At 47.6% G+C, this 13590-nt stretch overlaps 1 long non-coding RNA gene across 1 annotated transcript in view; it reads right to left on the reverse strand.

The window, feature by feature from the left end:
* The window catches only part of LOC134516945 (uncharacterized), an 18240-nt gene extending 5261 nt beyond the window's left edge, over positions 1-12979 (reverse strand). The window contains exons 1-2 of the long non-coding RNA XR_010071503.1: positions 12896-12979; positions 3180-3302 (exon numbers count right to left, since the gene is read on the reverse strand). This is a non-coding gene — a long non-coding RNA (uncharacterized LOC134516945). The remainder of the gene's footprint in view (positions 1-3179; positions 3303-12895) is intronic.
* Between the last annotated feature and the right edge of the window lie 611 nt (positions 12980-13590).

The following is a 13590-nucleotide window of genomic DNA, read 5'->3' on the forward strand; positions in this document are numbered from 1 at the left end:
AGACAAACTGCCTTCTAATCCTTTTTTTTTTTTTTTTTTTTAATGTTGTATCACAAAGGGCTATTAATCCTTTTTTAGCTTTATTTAGGACTTAACAGCAAGCCAAGTAGCCATAGGTAGGCTATGCTGTTTATGTACGCATTCCAGAGATGGGAAGGGGGAGCTAATTATTTACCGGCTTGGGGAGGCAGGAGCTGAGCTGGCGGCTCTGCGGCGGTCGGCACAGGGGCGAGGAGGGGACCACCGCAGGCGCAAAGCAAACGACACCCCAGAACCCCCACCAAAAGTGGGAGCTCCTTCCTGGGCTAGGGAGGAAGAGGATGTGACTACCGATTCCTGGCTCCCAGTCAAATCCCTCCCGGCATAAATCATCCGATTAGATATCCTTACGATTTCAGAGCTGCCAATATTCTGGGGCCATTTCAGCCTGAAAAATAAAAATGACACCAGGTGACAGCAGGGTAGCACATGGCTCAGATCCAATTCATTTTCCACTTTGCAGGCCCAGGGAATCGAAGTTGAAGGGAGGACTTTGAGGCTGGGCCGGCCGCTGGGGCAGGCTGGAGGGGCCGGGGGGAGCGCGGTGAAGAATGAAACCATTGTGATCCCCTCTCCTCTTCTCCCAGCGCTGCTGCCCCGGCGGCTCGGTAGGGATCACTGCCCCCGCGGCATGGTCACTCTCGAGCTGCCGGCCCTGATTGGCAAATCAGCCACGCGCTGGCGGCGTTTGGCTGGCGGCAGTCTGGGCACTAATGGAGTCCCCTACTAAAGGGACAGCGTAGGAGGGAGAAGAACTCCGTGGTAGGAACAGGTGAATGTGTGTTATTGACATCGTTTGCGATTCAAAGTGCTCTACAGTGTCAGGAAAACATTTTCCCCCATTAAACAAACAATCTGCCAGACAGTTTCAGGCTCTGTCACTCCCCGTCAGTCTCCCCAGCAGCAGTTTGGCAGGTTCTGGCACACTACCTCCACTTTGATCTTGCAAAAAAAAGCCTAGCACTGAAGGAGGGGAGGTGGCCATCCCTAGGAGGTGACAACCCTTCGCTCACCATGGTCAGCAGGAAGCCAGAGGGATGCTCCAGCCAAGCGGGTGGACGTGGCCTGCATTGGATCCCTGGAGGAACACTTGGCCCACAGCAGAGCCATGCCAGCAAGACCTGGGCAGTGGTACGCAAAGAGAAAAGGGCTGGCTACCAACACGAGGTGGCCCTCCCCACACCTCAGGGCTGACGAGGCTGCAGCGGCAGGAGCACAGGTCTTAATCCCAGGTCCGGCACTTCCTCAATACGTGACCCCACGCTGCTGCCTGTGTTTCCGTGCCCCGCCTCTGTAGACTACTCAGGGCTAGTGTTGGCGAGCGCTTATATTTGCCCAAGGCATGGCACGGCAGAGCCCTGCTCCTGTGTCCGCGGCTGGGCTGGGGGCGATGCCACAGCAGTGTCTGCAGGAGGCAGTGTCTCCAGGTGACACCTGCACCAAGGGCCAGGCCGGGCAGCAGAAGGGGCGAGTATCCTTCGAGCGGACACAGCACGTCACGCCCAACAAGCCTCGTCCTCTGCAAAGAGGTGTTGATGCAGCAGACGAAGTGGGTTTTCTGCAAGGACATAGCAGCCTTTCAAAGGGTAGCAAATGCTTTCTCCAAGTTACTCAGTTACACGTTCCAAACTCCCAAACTACACAAATCTCCTGAGAAAATGCAAGTCAGTCAGAGAGAAATCTTGGAGCCACTTCAAACGTTTTGCCAATAATTCATGCAATGAGATTAAAAAAGCCATTTCTTCCTTTGCCAAGTACACAGAGACCAGAGTGTTCTCTATTGTGTAGGAACATCACAGCATGTAGCATTTGACAAGGAAAGGTCACCGGGGAGGGGCCACAATTCCTTTTTTAAGAGGCTGCTACCGGTGTCCTTTGGAAAAACTGGTTTTACTCTGTAGCAAAAGCCATAATTGAATGCCCAGCTAACTGGACTGAAATACCTGCCTGTGGTTTCTTTAAAAGAGACTCTGTTGGAGGATTCTCTGCTCTCTACCTGACCCGGGCCCAATCTTCCAGTGGTGTACGTCAGCAGACACCCATTGATTTATCTTGTCTGAGTACTTTAGTGCTCTAACACCACGCTGCAGCAAGGACAAGATACCGGGCAGCAGAAACGAGCTGAGAGGAGCAGAGGCTTGGGTTCAAAGGAGTCTCAGGGTATGATGTGCCTGATTTACCCAGACTTCTAGGGACATGCTGCATCTTTTCCAAAGGAGTAAGAAAGCTCCTGGAAACTAGCCGTTAGCCAGACGAGGTAGTATAAGGAAAGACAGGCATTAGGAGCCACAAGCAAGTGACCATAAATCTAGTGATGCTTCCCAAACTACTTCTTCACCCACACTAATGAGTGGGTGAGGAACAAATTCCAGCCACATTAGATCATCTAGTACGAGCATCACTTCCCTCATTCTCTAACACAACAGTTTTGGCCCCACAAAAATCCAGCCACAGTGAATGGACAGGTCACTAAAAGACACAACATGAACAACTTCTCTGGAAACACACAGAAAACCTCTGAAAACAGTTCGCTGAATCTAGTGTCGGGTTTATGGGATGGGATTGGGGACTTCAAAATACCATTGGAAATCTTTGCCAAAACACCTGCTCCTGAGACACCACAACAGAAATATGGATTCAAAATCCCCTCTCATTGTAATCAAAATGGAGGCGTTTCATCATGACTGATTTCATTGTGTCATTATCAATTTATCCCATGTGAAGCGAGAGATGACCCTCAGCCCCCAGGGGATTTAGAAAGCGCTACAGGAGTGTGAGGAGCATATCGGGGGTCTCTGAAAATACCACTAGAAGCTGTCTGCAGAAATCCCACGACAATCTCGGACATAGACCATCCTCGCAGTGAGACACAATAGCAGGACAAAGCCAGGCGGCAGGGCTATTAGAGAATCCGTGGAAGTAAGAATGCAGGAAATACCAGGCTGTCCAGCCCGTGGTCTGTCTAAGCCCATAACCTGCCCCCAACAGTGACTGTAATTCAGCAAAAAAAACAAACTCTGCAAGAGGTAATTATATAACAAGGTACAAGTAACAAGATTTTCATGCGACTTCCTCCCAGTCACTGGCAGGTTCCAGCTGGCTCCTCTGCCGAGCAAATCCCATCCCAGACCTGAGCGTACCTTTATAATTCAGGATTTCCTTGTGATCCACCTGAAACAGCCCATCTCTTTTTGTATCTTTCCAAGATCGCGGCCTCATCAAACTGTTGTGCTGCGGAGTTTCACCGCTAACTGTGCACCGAGCTGAAATAAAAAGCAAAAAAAAGTATTTTTTTCTACCAGTGGTGAGTTACTGCTAATTGAATTTCACTGGCTGCCAATCACCAATTTCTAGAGAGGCCCATGAAAGGCTACTTGTTTTGTTACCGAGCAGACAGAAGGCATTCTGGTAGCTGTTACAGGGTTTCTAGGAAATGGCGGGAGAATTAGAAAACCCCATGGCAATAGCAGGATGACTTCCATTTGTGTGTCCACGGAGGGAGAGCCTGGTGACTCCGGCTGACAGTACGACCCCCTGGCACACCAGGAAGGCCCGTTCGCTTCGCAGTTCCGAACATGATTAACTGATGGAATTTGGTCTCACTTGCAAACCTAATGAGCTGGGCTGATACAGGGATGCCAGTAAATCCCAACAACTTCTCTGATAGTTACAAAAGAGCCACTTCCTCACCCAAATCTGCTCAGGTTACACAACTGCTGTTTACACCAGCATCCAAGCACCCTGTCCACCACAGCTCACACTGTCTCATCTTGGAATATTATGGAAATGCCCATCGGAAATACCTGTGATTATATTGTAGGGAGCAGCTGAGATTCCTGGGAGACAGAAAATACACCCTTCATTAAAAAAAATAATTTTCACCTTTGTGGGGAGCTTTATTAGTATGTATTGGGATGGAAGACAACATCACAGGACCATTCATAAAAACTGTAATGTGATGTCCCATTTCTAATGATCATTGGTGGCAAAGCGCACCATGAGGCGAATTAAATGTTGATCTTTATGGCATTTACTTGTCACTGCTGGCCATTAAATTCCAGCGATAAACTGCACCAAGAGTCCTGCTTGATGGCAGAATAAAAAAGCACCAACATTAGCTTGCACCAACATGCTACAAAAGAGCAAAGGGAACAGACCTGGTTTAGAGATTATGAAGTGGACAGAGAGTGAGAAAAGCCCGGAGAAATACCAAGACTCCGCCATTCTTTTGCATCTGTGGCTCACAGCTTGGTAGCTCCAGCAGGTTGTGGGACCTGCGGCATACGTAGGGAAGGACTTGAAGAACTCTTGGAAGACACCATTTATTATTCAGCTGGAAACACAGTTAACGCCGGTGGGATTTGATCTCCCTCATAAATGTGAACAATTTTTACTTAGAGCAGTCAAGTGACCACCAGGGCTTCTCCAGCCTGTGGGATTGCAGAGTACAGTTTTAAGCAGTTTTATTAACTTTAGTTTAAATCACTTCCAGTACTGATCCCCCTGAAGATCAAAGCTGCTCCATCATTTATACCTGGCAGGCAGTAAAACCCTTACGTAAATCTGTAAGTCCCCTTGTTAAATTTAACATTCATCACTTAACACCACTTAGCAGCCAACCAGGGGACACTGTGCCTGCCAGGCCCAGCCGGTCCCATCTGCATCTTTCTATCGAGGATCCAAGGCTACGAAAAAGGAGGCAAAGGCTTTGTCCGATATCTGCTCCTCCAAAAGACACAGATGGGAGATGGCCCTTGGAGAGCGCATCTTTGCTCCCCATTTCATCTGTGCCCCCACGGTAACTACTGAATTCCTTAAGTTACTAGGAAATCTCAGAGAGCTGCAAAAAACATTTTGTGCCTAATGAGGCCTTCTTGGACCATAGTGTCATCAGACACTACCATGTCCTGCTAATGAGCTTCTCTCTGTGCAGTGCGGAGCTGCACTGAACTGAACTCTCCCCATAGGACGACACGCCGTGAACTGGCAGATTAAACTTTCCACTGGACCAGGGACAGTTGCAAGGCACTGGGATGGCATCCAACTTCAGCTAAGCGGAGTAGGGATTGAGAACATGAATTTATAACCAGCAACCATCAATGAGGCGTAGGGAGCCATGTGTACAACATACACTTGGGGAAGAAGACTGGGGACTAGAGAAGAGTTGATTTCACCTAATGTAGGGCAGGCAGGACACAAAAGGACCATATCCATCCACTAGAAAACAATATGGGAAAACACGGAGGCAGGACCATCATGCATTTAAAAAAAAAAAAAAAAAAAAAGAACAAAAAGGGCAGAAAACAGATACGTCCAACTAATATTTGAAAGCAACGCTTCCCCTCCTTGGGCTTAGAAAATACACCCTGTAGAGCCAAGGATGTTCAGGAGGAGATCCAGCAGCCCTAGGCAGGCGCCATAGTAGCAAGAGGGCAAATGGCCCATCCCTAAGAGATGACAAGTCTGGAATGCAAACCATGACAGAGCGAGCAATGAAAGACAAGGATGTTTAGATAGCGTAGTAGCAGGTACAACACAAGATAACAAGAGAAAAACTAGAAGATGGAGAGATGGGTACCAGTCAGGAGAAAACTGCAGCTACCCAACACAACAGCTTCCATTCCCTGGTACAAGTGCTACGTGATGTGCCAAACCATTTCTTTGGGAAACACTTTTTCCTGAAGTTTCCTCCTCTTTTTATTTCTCCCTTTCCCCCTCCTTCCTCTCTCCTGCTCCCCCCCTCCCTCCAGGCAGAGATATGTTTCTCTCAGCTGCTTCTGTGCCTGTGACTTTACTGCATGGGGGAAGTCAGTCCGGAAGGTCACCTCTTTCATCAAGTATTCTATTTGCATCCAAAATTGTATGTACATGAAAAATGTGGTCGTGTGTTGCACCTAGCTGCAGACGCAGATGAAATTCTGTGGAAAGCCTGATGCACACTAACCTTTGCAGATGGTGCAGCTATTGCTGAAAAATGGATTGCTTAATAAAGCATATCATCCGACATATTTGCTGCTTGGCTAGCCAAATAGAAGTTGTTTTTTGCACAAATTTCCTTGTCAAATTTGTCAATGTTCATGTCATTTTTGCTTTAGGTCACAGAGCAAGGTGCAAATTCTTGGCATCTTTACTAGTTGCAAGCCAATTTCGGCTATTTCTAACAATGAAGTGAATTTCTCTGAGGATAAGACACTCACTTTATAGGGAGGAAAGGAAAACAGCAGGAAGTGGATAATTTTTTTTCTGGGATTTTTTTGTTGTTGCTTTTTCTCCTTTCTTTTTTCTCTCTCTTTCTGAGGGATAACATTTGCACTCATTTACGGACCTTGTTAATTCATAGCCAAGAGAAAGAGACCTTTTAGCCTGTTAAATCATTTATTTTGTTTGGCTATTTGGTGCAAGATGCACACAGATTTTTTGTATTGGTGCACAGAAAATGTATCCCTTCGTGCAGGAAAACTTGCAAGAGAAGAAAAGATCCATTCCTTTGGCGTTCTCAGATGTGGAAGGCGGGGGGAGGATTCTCCCCTTCAAATATCTGCTGGAAAAGTCATTTTTTTTAAGCCTCACAATCTCTTACACTGAAAGCCACATCATGTATCTGTTTTACCAAAACTGTTTTTTCTACCTGCTCTATATTCTTTGTCTCTGACGACAGACACACCATGTTCCCTGCTCAGAAGGACCATTTTTGAGCCTATTCCCTTCCTCCTGGGTTTCAAACCTTTTTGTTAGATGATCCCTTCCCAGATGTAGTCATGGCAAGCAGCTCTACTCAGAAGCAGAAGTGAAGAAAGCCGTTACTGCATTTGCTATGATAACCACCTCAGCCGGGGGGGCTTTTAAAAATGCAGCATGCTCTTACTGCACTGCCGTGAGGAAAGAGCACCAGTCCCGGGCACCGGGGTGCAGTCCAGAAAGGGGGACACAGGGAACTCGAGCAGCTCATGGTGCATGCATGGAAGGGCTGGAGACCCATCCAAGCCCTTCCTCCACCTCACAGCATGGCCAAATCAGGTCATAGGAAAAAGAGCACTTCAGTGCCCCTTCAGACAACCAGACCCTATTCCGTCAGTGGTGCTGCATGCAGGGCTGGCAGCGTGCACTTTGGGCTACAGAGCTCCACATCCAGCCACCCACCCTGATATACCGCAGTTTATCCAACCCTCTGCAAGGAGAGCTGCAGTTTAGGTGTCAGGTGTGGTATTTATTTTGCATTTCCCTTTTTTGTTCAGTACCTCAGCGGATACAGTGTTTTCCATTTACTAGTAACAGACGCATTCCTCTCTGGGCTGTGCTATATTCCTGCAGCAATTATGTTGCTCTTTGGAGGATTCATTTCTCCCTGAATTCCCACCCCACACAAAGTCCTCTATCAAGTATAACCTTTTCCGAAGATGCACCATTTGCCAAGTGCATCCTCCAGTGATCTATTCCTATAAAAGGAGGACTTTGCTGCAGGACACAGGCATTTGACATAATCCCATTTGCCTCCCAAATAGGCTGCCCCTTCAGAAAGTACATTCTTCTGCAAGGAACATTTTGTTTACAAGGTTTATTTTGTTAGCAGGTGTATTCCCACTAGTAAGTTTTCCACTGCACCATTTTTTTTTAAAGGTCTTGTTTGGTAGCCAGATAGCCGAGACTGCCTGTGATAAAGCCAGCACAAGTGATTAATAGCAAAGTCTCTGCCATTTTATTATTAATAGCAGTGTGTTGACTCAATTAAATCCAGCCTGCTTTTTTTGGCAGGCCTTCGCAATTATACATATCATTATGGGCTGCAGCCCAAATGCATCCTGGGAGTAGACCAGAACTCCACATTAACTTTTTCTGGCTCTCTCTTTGCAGGTTGGCCACTGTAACATGTGGGCTATAACCAATCCGGGGATGGCAGAATAGAGAAAGAAGGACAAATGGCAGAGGTGGGGATCACACCTAGAAAGGGCATGCTCCCCACAGCCATAAACAGCCTGGCAAGCGCATCCTGGATCCACCTCTCCACACTGAACCCCATAAACACAGTGTAATGTGTCTGGACAGTACCTGTTACCAGCAGGGGTGATTTTCCAGCACGCGGAGGGGAGTGTTCAGCAATCCCTTCCAAAACAGACTTGCAAGCAGCTTGGCCTGGCTTGAAGAGGTACTGAACTGAGGTTCAAGCCTTTATTTCGAGACAGGCTCCAGCAACTTGTGTTTCATGGTGGTGAGAGGCTCATCTCCTAGTAAAGCTGGAATACCTCAAAGTACACCGAAGCATGCTGTAGGCATACTATAGTGCTGGACACGCTGCCCCTACCTTTTGAAACATCCCAGCTAGTCTGTTGGGAGGAAAGCCAGTCATGCTAAGGTATAAGACTGGGAAAAAGCCAAGTTAAGTTCTCAGCACTGATAGGGACTCCATGTGTCATTGCTGGCGAGTCTTCTATTCATACAAAGTCCTGGGGCATTTTCTAGCCTCCAAACTCAGGAAATTGATGAATCATTTAGATCACTTGTTATTTGGGAGCACCAAGCCTGGGTGCCTAAATGGTCAACGGGGAGATGCAGAGACGAGGGTAGGTTGCCTTACCTCAGGGTTTGAAAGAAGCCGGATTCTGGGGAGCCCAGACACCTGGTGAAGTGAAGCACTTGTGGTTTTCCCACAGCCTTTTGTGACAGCCCATCCATAAAATGATGTCCTTTTAATCACGGGAGAAAGCTCTTTTTGGACATGAATCTCATTAGACTTGTATATACAGCACCTAGCACAGTGAGGGTCTGATCTGAGTTTTATGACTTGCCATCACCCAGGTAACAAATCGAAGTACTGGAGGGACAACCAGGTCTGGTCCCTTGCAAAAGCAGCATATGTTTCCCAGAAGCACTGACCCATCAGCATCCTTTGCAGTCTGGGTGGGCTTCATCTTCCTGCAACCTGTTAACCAGAACTGGCAACTGCAGTTATATCCTCTAGCATGCATACGATCTATGATGCCTCTCTCTCTGACTGCTGGATTTTTCTTCCCAAGCCCACTGCTCTCTACAGCTGTAGATTTGTATTCTTCTCTCCAATGGAGCCTGGAAATGTCCCACCTTCCTGTAGGCACCGAGGGCACTATCCCTCTTCCTGCAACATTAGAGGAGATCCCACCAGCCACAGCTGAAGCCCCACAAAAAGCAGTAGATCCTGTTTCCCATTACCTCAACACAGGGAGCTTTGCAGCTGAAGGCTCTTTCCAGCTTGTGCTACTTCATCTTCCAGAAGCCCATTAAGACAGGAGGGCACACTGTGCTTTCCATCCCAGCTTGGCCTGTCTCCATCCATGTCATCCATCTGGTTTATTTGTTGGCATCAGACAATACACAGCTGTGGGGCTCTTGCTAAACCAGGGTGGAAGAGTTTAAGCGCTTGGCCTATAATTCCTCGCAGTGCCTGCAATGCCTTTGTGGAAATAATTCTGCTGCTGGACAAGGGAGTGCAGAGGAGCTTGGCTGTTGATATTCCGCTGTGCAACTCTCAGCAGCTGCAGGGAGGACTTCATTTGCACCCAGGTCCAGCCATCAATGAAGCTGATAGTTGGAGAGTGGGATTGCAGCACTGAATATGGGTGACAGATCACATGTGTCCCACAGATCTATAGATCTGACAGGTCTGTGGAGGTCCTCAAGGAAAGTTCCCATCAGTTTGCGCAGATACTTAGCTCCATAAGCCCCGCTTGGCTGTCCCAGACAAGGTACAGTCCAGTTGGCACCCACAACTGAGCCTTCTCTTGTGAAGGAGAGGTATGTATTGCTATTTCTACAGACCCAGACGGTGGGTAGCCTCCATCACCTCCCTTGCTTCTTCCATCCCAGAGGATGGATTTCCCAATGCAAGGCCAAGCTTTGGCAGCAAAAGGCTCCAAACTCTCACCTCCCTTTCTAGGGGCCAAAGCAGAGCTTGTGAAGAGCGAGTGCCTCCCTGAGGAACCTCAGCAACGTGAGGGAAAGCCACCTGTGGCAACACTGAGTTCAACTACCCTCAGTGTGCCTGGGAAAGACCCAGGGAGTTCTGTCGGACAGGATGGGATGCACACATAGTAGAGGGGAAGAAGGGACCAGGAGGATTAATTAATGTATTTGGGAGTTTTGTACAACCTGTGTTTCTTCTCAGACAAAACAGGCTGCAGATCCATGGCTGTGGCTTACAGGAGTGCCTCTGCTAGCAGTATGCCAGCTTTGCCCATGCCTACAGTCAAAAGAAAGACAAATGCAACTCTGATTGATGGTCTTCAGAGATCTGCTTGAAGAAGATGTACCCTTCATGGACTAGGTGAACACAGCAGCCACATCCCCACAATGATTGGACAATTGCACTTTGATTAAAAATATGTTTAGAATCCAAGATATTTGTTCTGTTCTTGTTTCAACAAGAATCTCACTTTGATTTTTAGATATATGGCACTGACCACCTATGAAGCTGGGCAGAGGAAAAGTCCTTTTTTTTGGAGGGTATTAGAAATAGTCATTTCTCTTCCAAACATGCATACTTTCCCTACTACCATATAAACCAGACCCAGATTGACTCACATCTCAAACATGGGAGAATGGGACTCAAGCATTACTCTGGCAAACCCAGCCATAGTCCAGCACCCAAATTTTCATTATCTAGAGTAACATCATGTCTCCTGCTCTAGACACGGGGCTACTGACTTATAGTGTGATGTCAGCAGTTCCCTCACTTCAAGACCTTTTTATTTTTAAGGGCAATGCCAGACATTCCCAGAAGTCAAAGTTCTTGAGCCCACTGGTAATAAACCAGCATGCTTATTACCTCAGTGACTAAGTCTGCCTTCCTCTGAGACTTCCCTTAACCTCAGGATGAGCGACCACCAGAGAGGAGATGATCAGACATTTGCAAGGACTGTCCCTGTCGCCCCAGGACCAGTTAGTGGGAACTGAGCTGTTATTGCTTCTGTGTTATCAGTTACGGCAGGAGCTTCCTTGCCTTGTGGCTCAGGCTGCGTTGTACCAATGACTCACAGAACATAACTAAACCATGTAAAATGTCATCCTGTGTTTGCCATTAATAAGGTTTCAATTAATAATACAAATTTCCAAGAATACCCCGAGCCTGAAATTCAGCGCTGTGCTGCCTAGCAGAGCCAATCAGGGAGCTCTCCGAGTCAAGCCACAATTAACTACTTTTGCTTTCCAGGAAAGATCGCTCCTTGCTGCTGCAGCTGGAAAACCCGGACCCCAGCACATACACAGACCATACCGCCCCATATGGGATAAGGCCTCCTGTGACTCCAGAGGATCCTAGGAAAGCTTTCAGACTGGGGTACGAGGTTTTATTTTTAAATATCACAAGACTTGTTTCTGCTTACTTGCTGGTCTAAGTTACCCACTGATGTACATGGGGTTGATCAGCTGTAAAAGCAGGACGACAGGAACTGGAGCTGTATTTAGGAGGGCTATAGTCAAAATCAAATGCATCCAAAATCACAGGTACTATTGCGATGCCAGCTGAGACCAGATCTTCCATCACATATGCAGCTTTTCAACACTCAGTGTATACACACAAACTTTTTCCCCGTTCTCAGCATAAGTACACAGGAAACCACGGGCAGATTTAGGCTTACATCAAACACACATCAACCTTTATGAAGGCAGATCTAAAAAGCATTGGGACACAGCCTAGGCCATGTGTGTGCCCCTCACACACATAAAGGCAAAGACGAGGAACACATTGCCACCTACCCAGGCCCTGCACGCACCTCACCTCACCTGGAGGAAAATATTCCTCTCTCTGGTATGCAGACATAGCCACGCAGTATCCCAAGGGCACCCTCTCCCACAGACACACAGAGCAAGGCATCTTCCTTATTTCTGCATCACTCGTGCAGCTCATTCTCTGTGCCTACAGTCATACACAATCTCTTGCTGTCTGTACACAACTATGTCCACAACACACACACCCTCTCAGTAAGCAGGCACGCAGGCAGACGTGCTCACACACACACACACCACCCCCAGGAGGAGCTCCAGGTACTGAGAGGTAATCCTCCCAGCTCACAGAGCCTGGTGAATGGAATAATTAATTTTCTGAGGAGCATAAATATCACGCAAAGGCAGCCACCCGGATACGGTGGAACGTTTCCAGCCAATATCCATGCGATCCGGATATTTGGATTCACCCATCCCCAGCTTCTGCTCTCAGCAGTGCTGACAGCAGCAAAGCTGAGCCCGCTGCGCTGATTGGGAAGGCCTCCCGGCTCTGGCTGGCTGGCCTGGGTGGTAGAAGACAGCTAAACTGCTGTGCAGAACCCTCCCCTCCTTACCACCAAAGACAGAGAGACTTTGCCAGCTCCCACCCCTCAACCTACCGCTCCCACATGAAATTAATTGCCCCCCAACACCCACCCCCCAACTCTGCTCTCTGGGGCAGGGGAGAGAGTTGCACGAGCAGCATCAGTCTGCTCAAACCTGACAGTCCTCCCTGGTGGAGAATTAAGGGCAAGTCCCTGATGCAAGGACGCTAATTCTCTAGGCTACAAATCAAACTTCTATCACCCCTAATCTCCTCCCATCCAGGTTTAAGTCAACTTCTTCTCCTCCATCTTACAGAGAAGGGTTAAAATGCTTGTAGAGAGCAACTACAGATGCTAATCCTAGGGGACAGAGGAAGAAGGAGCCTAGAGAAGGACAGGGAGTGCTAAGCAGAACAGTATTCTTAGACAGTGGTTCAAATTGCACCCAAACCCAGAGTATTCCCAGTTACAGAGCTATGATGACCCTAAAGACTAAGACATTCAGCTTCTGTGCAAATGTTCAGCTGGTGTTGCTTTAGCAAACTGACCAGTCTAGACAGAAACAGAAAGAACAAGCTTACCGTGCTAGAGATCTGAGTCACACTCCCAGCTCTGCCTTCAGCTTTGCATGTGATCAGGGACAAGTCACCTCTGTTCCACAGCTGTAAGATTAACACACAAATATTTGGCTTGACTGTTTTGCCTGTAAGCTCCTCAGATCACAAGCTCATCAAGAACTCTGGTCAAAAGCTAGACCAAGCCAGTGATAGTTGCCTTATAATAAAAGGATCCCTTGCTGCTGTAGCAAAAGCACTGGCACATGTGGCTAAAGACTTGCAGGTACGGCCATTTGCACATTGCCCAGGATACGCATGTGCATCTACACTCCTTGCATGGTGCCACACATGTCACAACAGCAGTTGCTGCACACCCACTTCTTAAGTATTTTTATCTTGGAATTCACATCAGGGAAGAAAATACCTGGCACAACTCTTTCCAGAAGACCTGAGGCCAGGAACTTAACTGTATACTTTTGGAGGGGAATTTGATGAGGATTTTTGCAAGAGTTCAAGTCTGAGCCAGACTCCAATGTGATAAAGTCCACTTTCCATTCTGTACGTTGGGTTCTATCAACCTTCTGGTTCTGATCCTTCCCAGTACACTTGGCTCTTCGAATTTTTTCATGCACAGTCGTGACGCTTAGAAATACCATTTGGCTTTTACTCGAAACTGGCAAATTTAACAGTCCTTTGTGTGTATGAGAAATCTCTTAATC

Source organism: Chroicocephalus ridibundus, chromosome 6 (genome assembly GCF_963924245.1).
Source record: "Chroicocephalus ridibundus chromosome 6, bChrRid1.1, whole genome shotgun sequence".
NCBI classification, from domain to species: domain Eukaryota; kingdom Metazoa; phylum Chordata; class Aves; order Charadriiformes; family Laridae; genus Chroicocephalus; species Chroicocephalus ridibundus.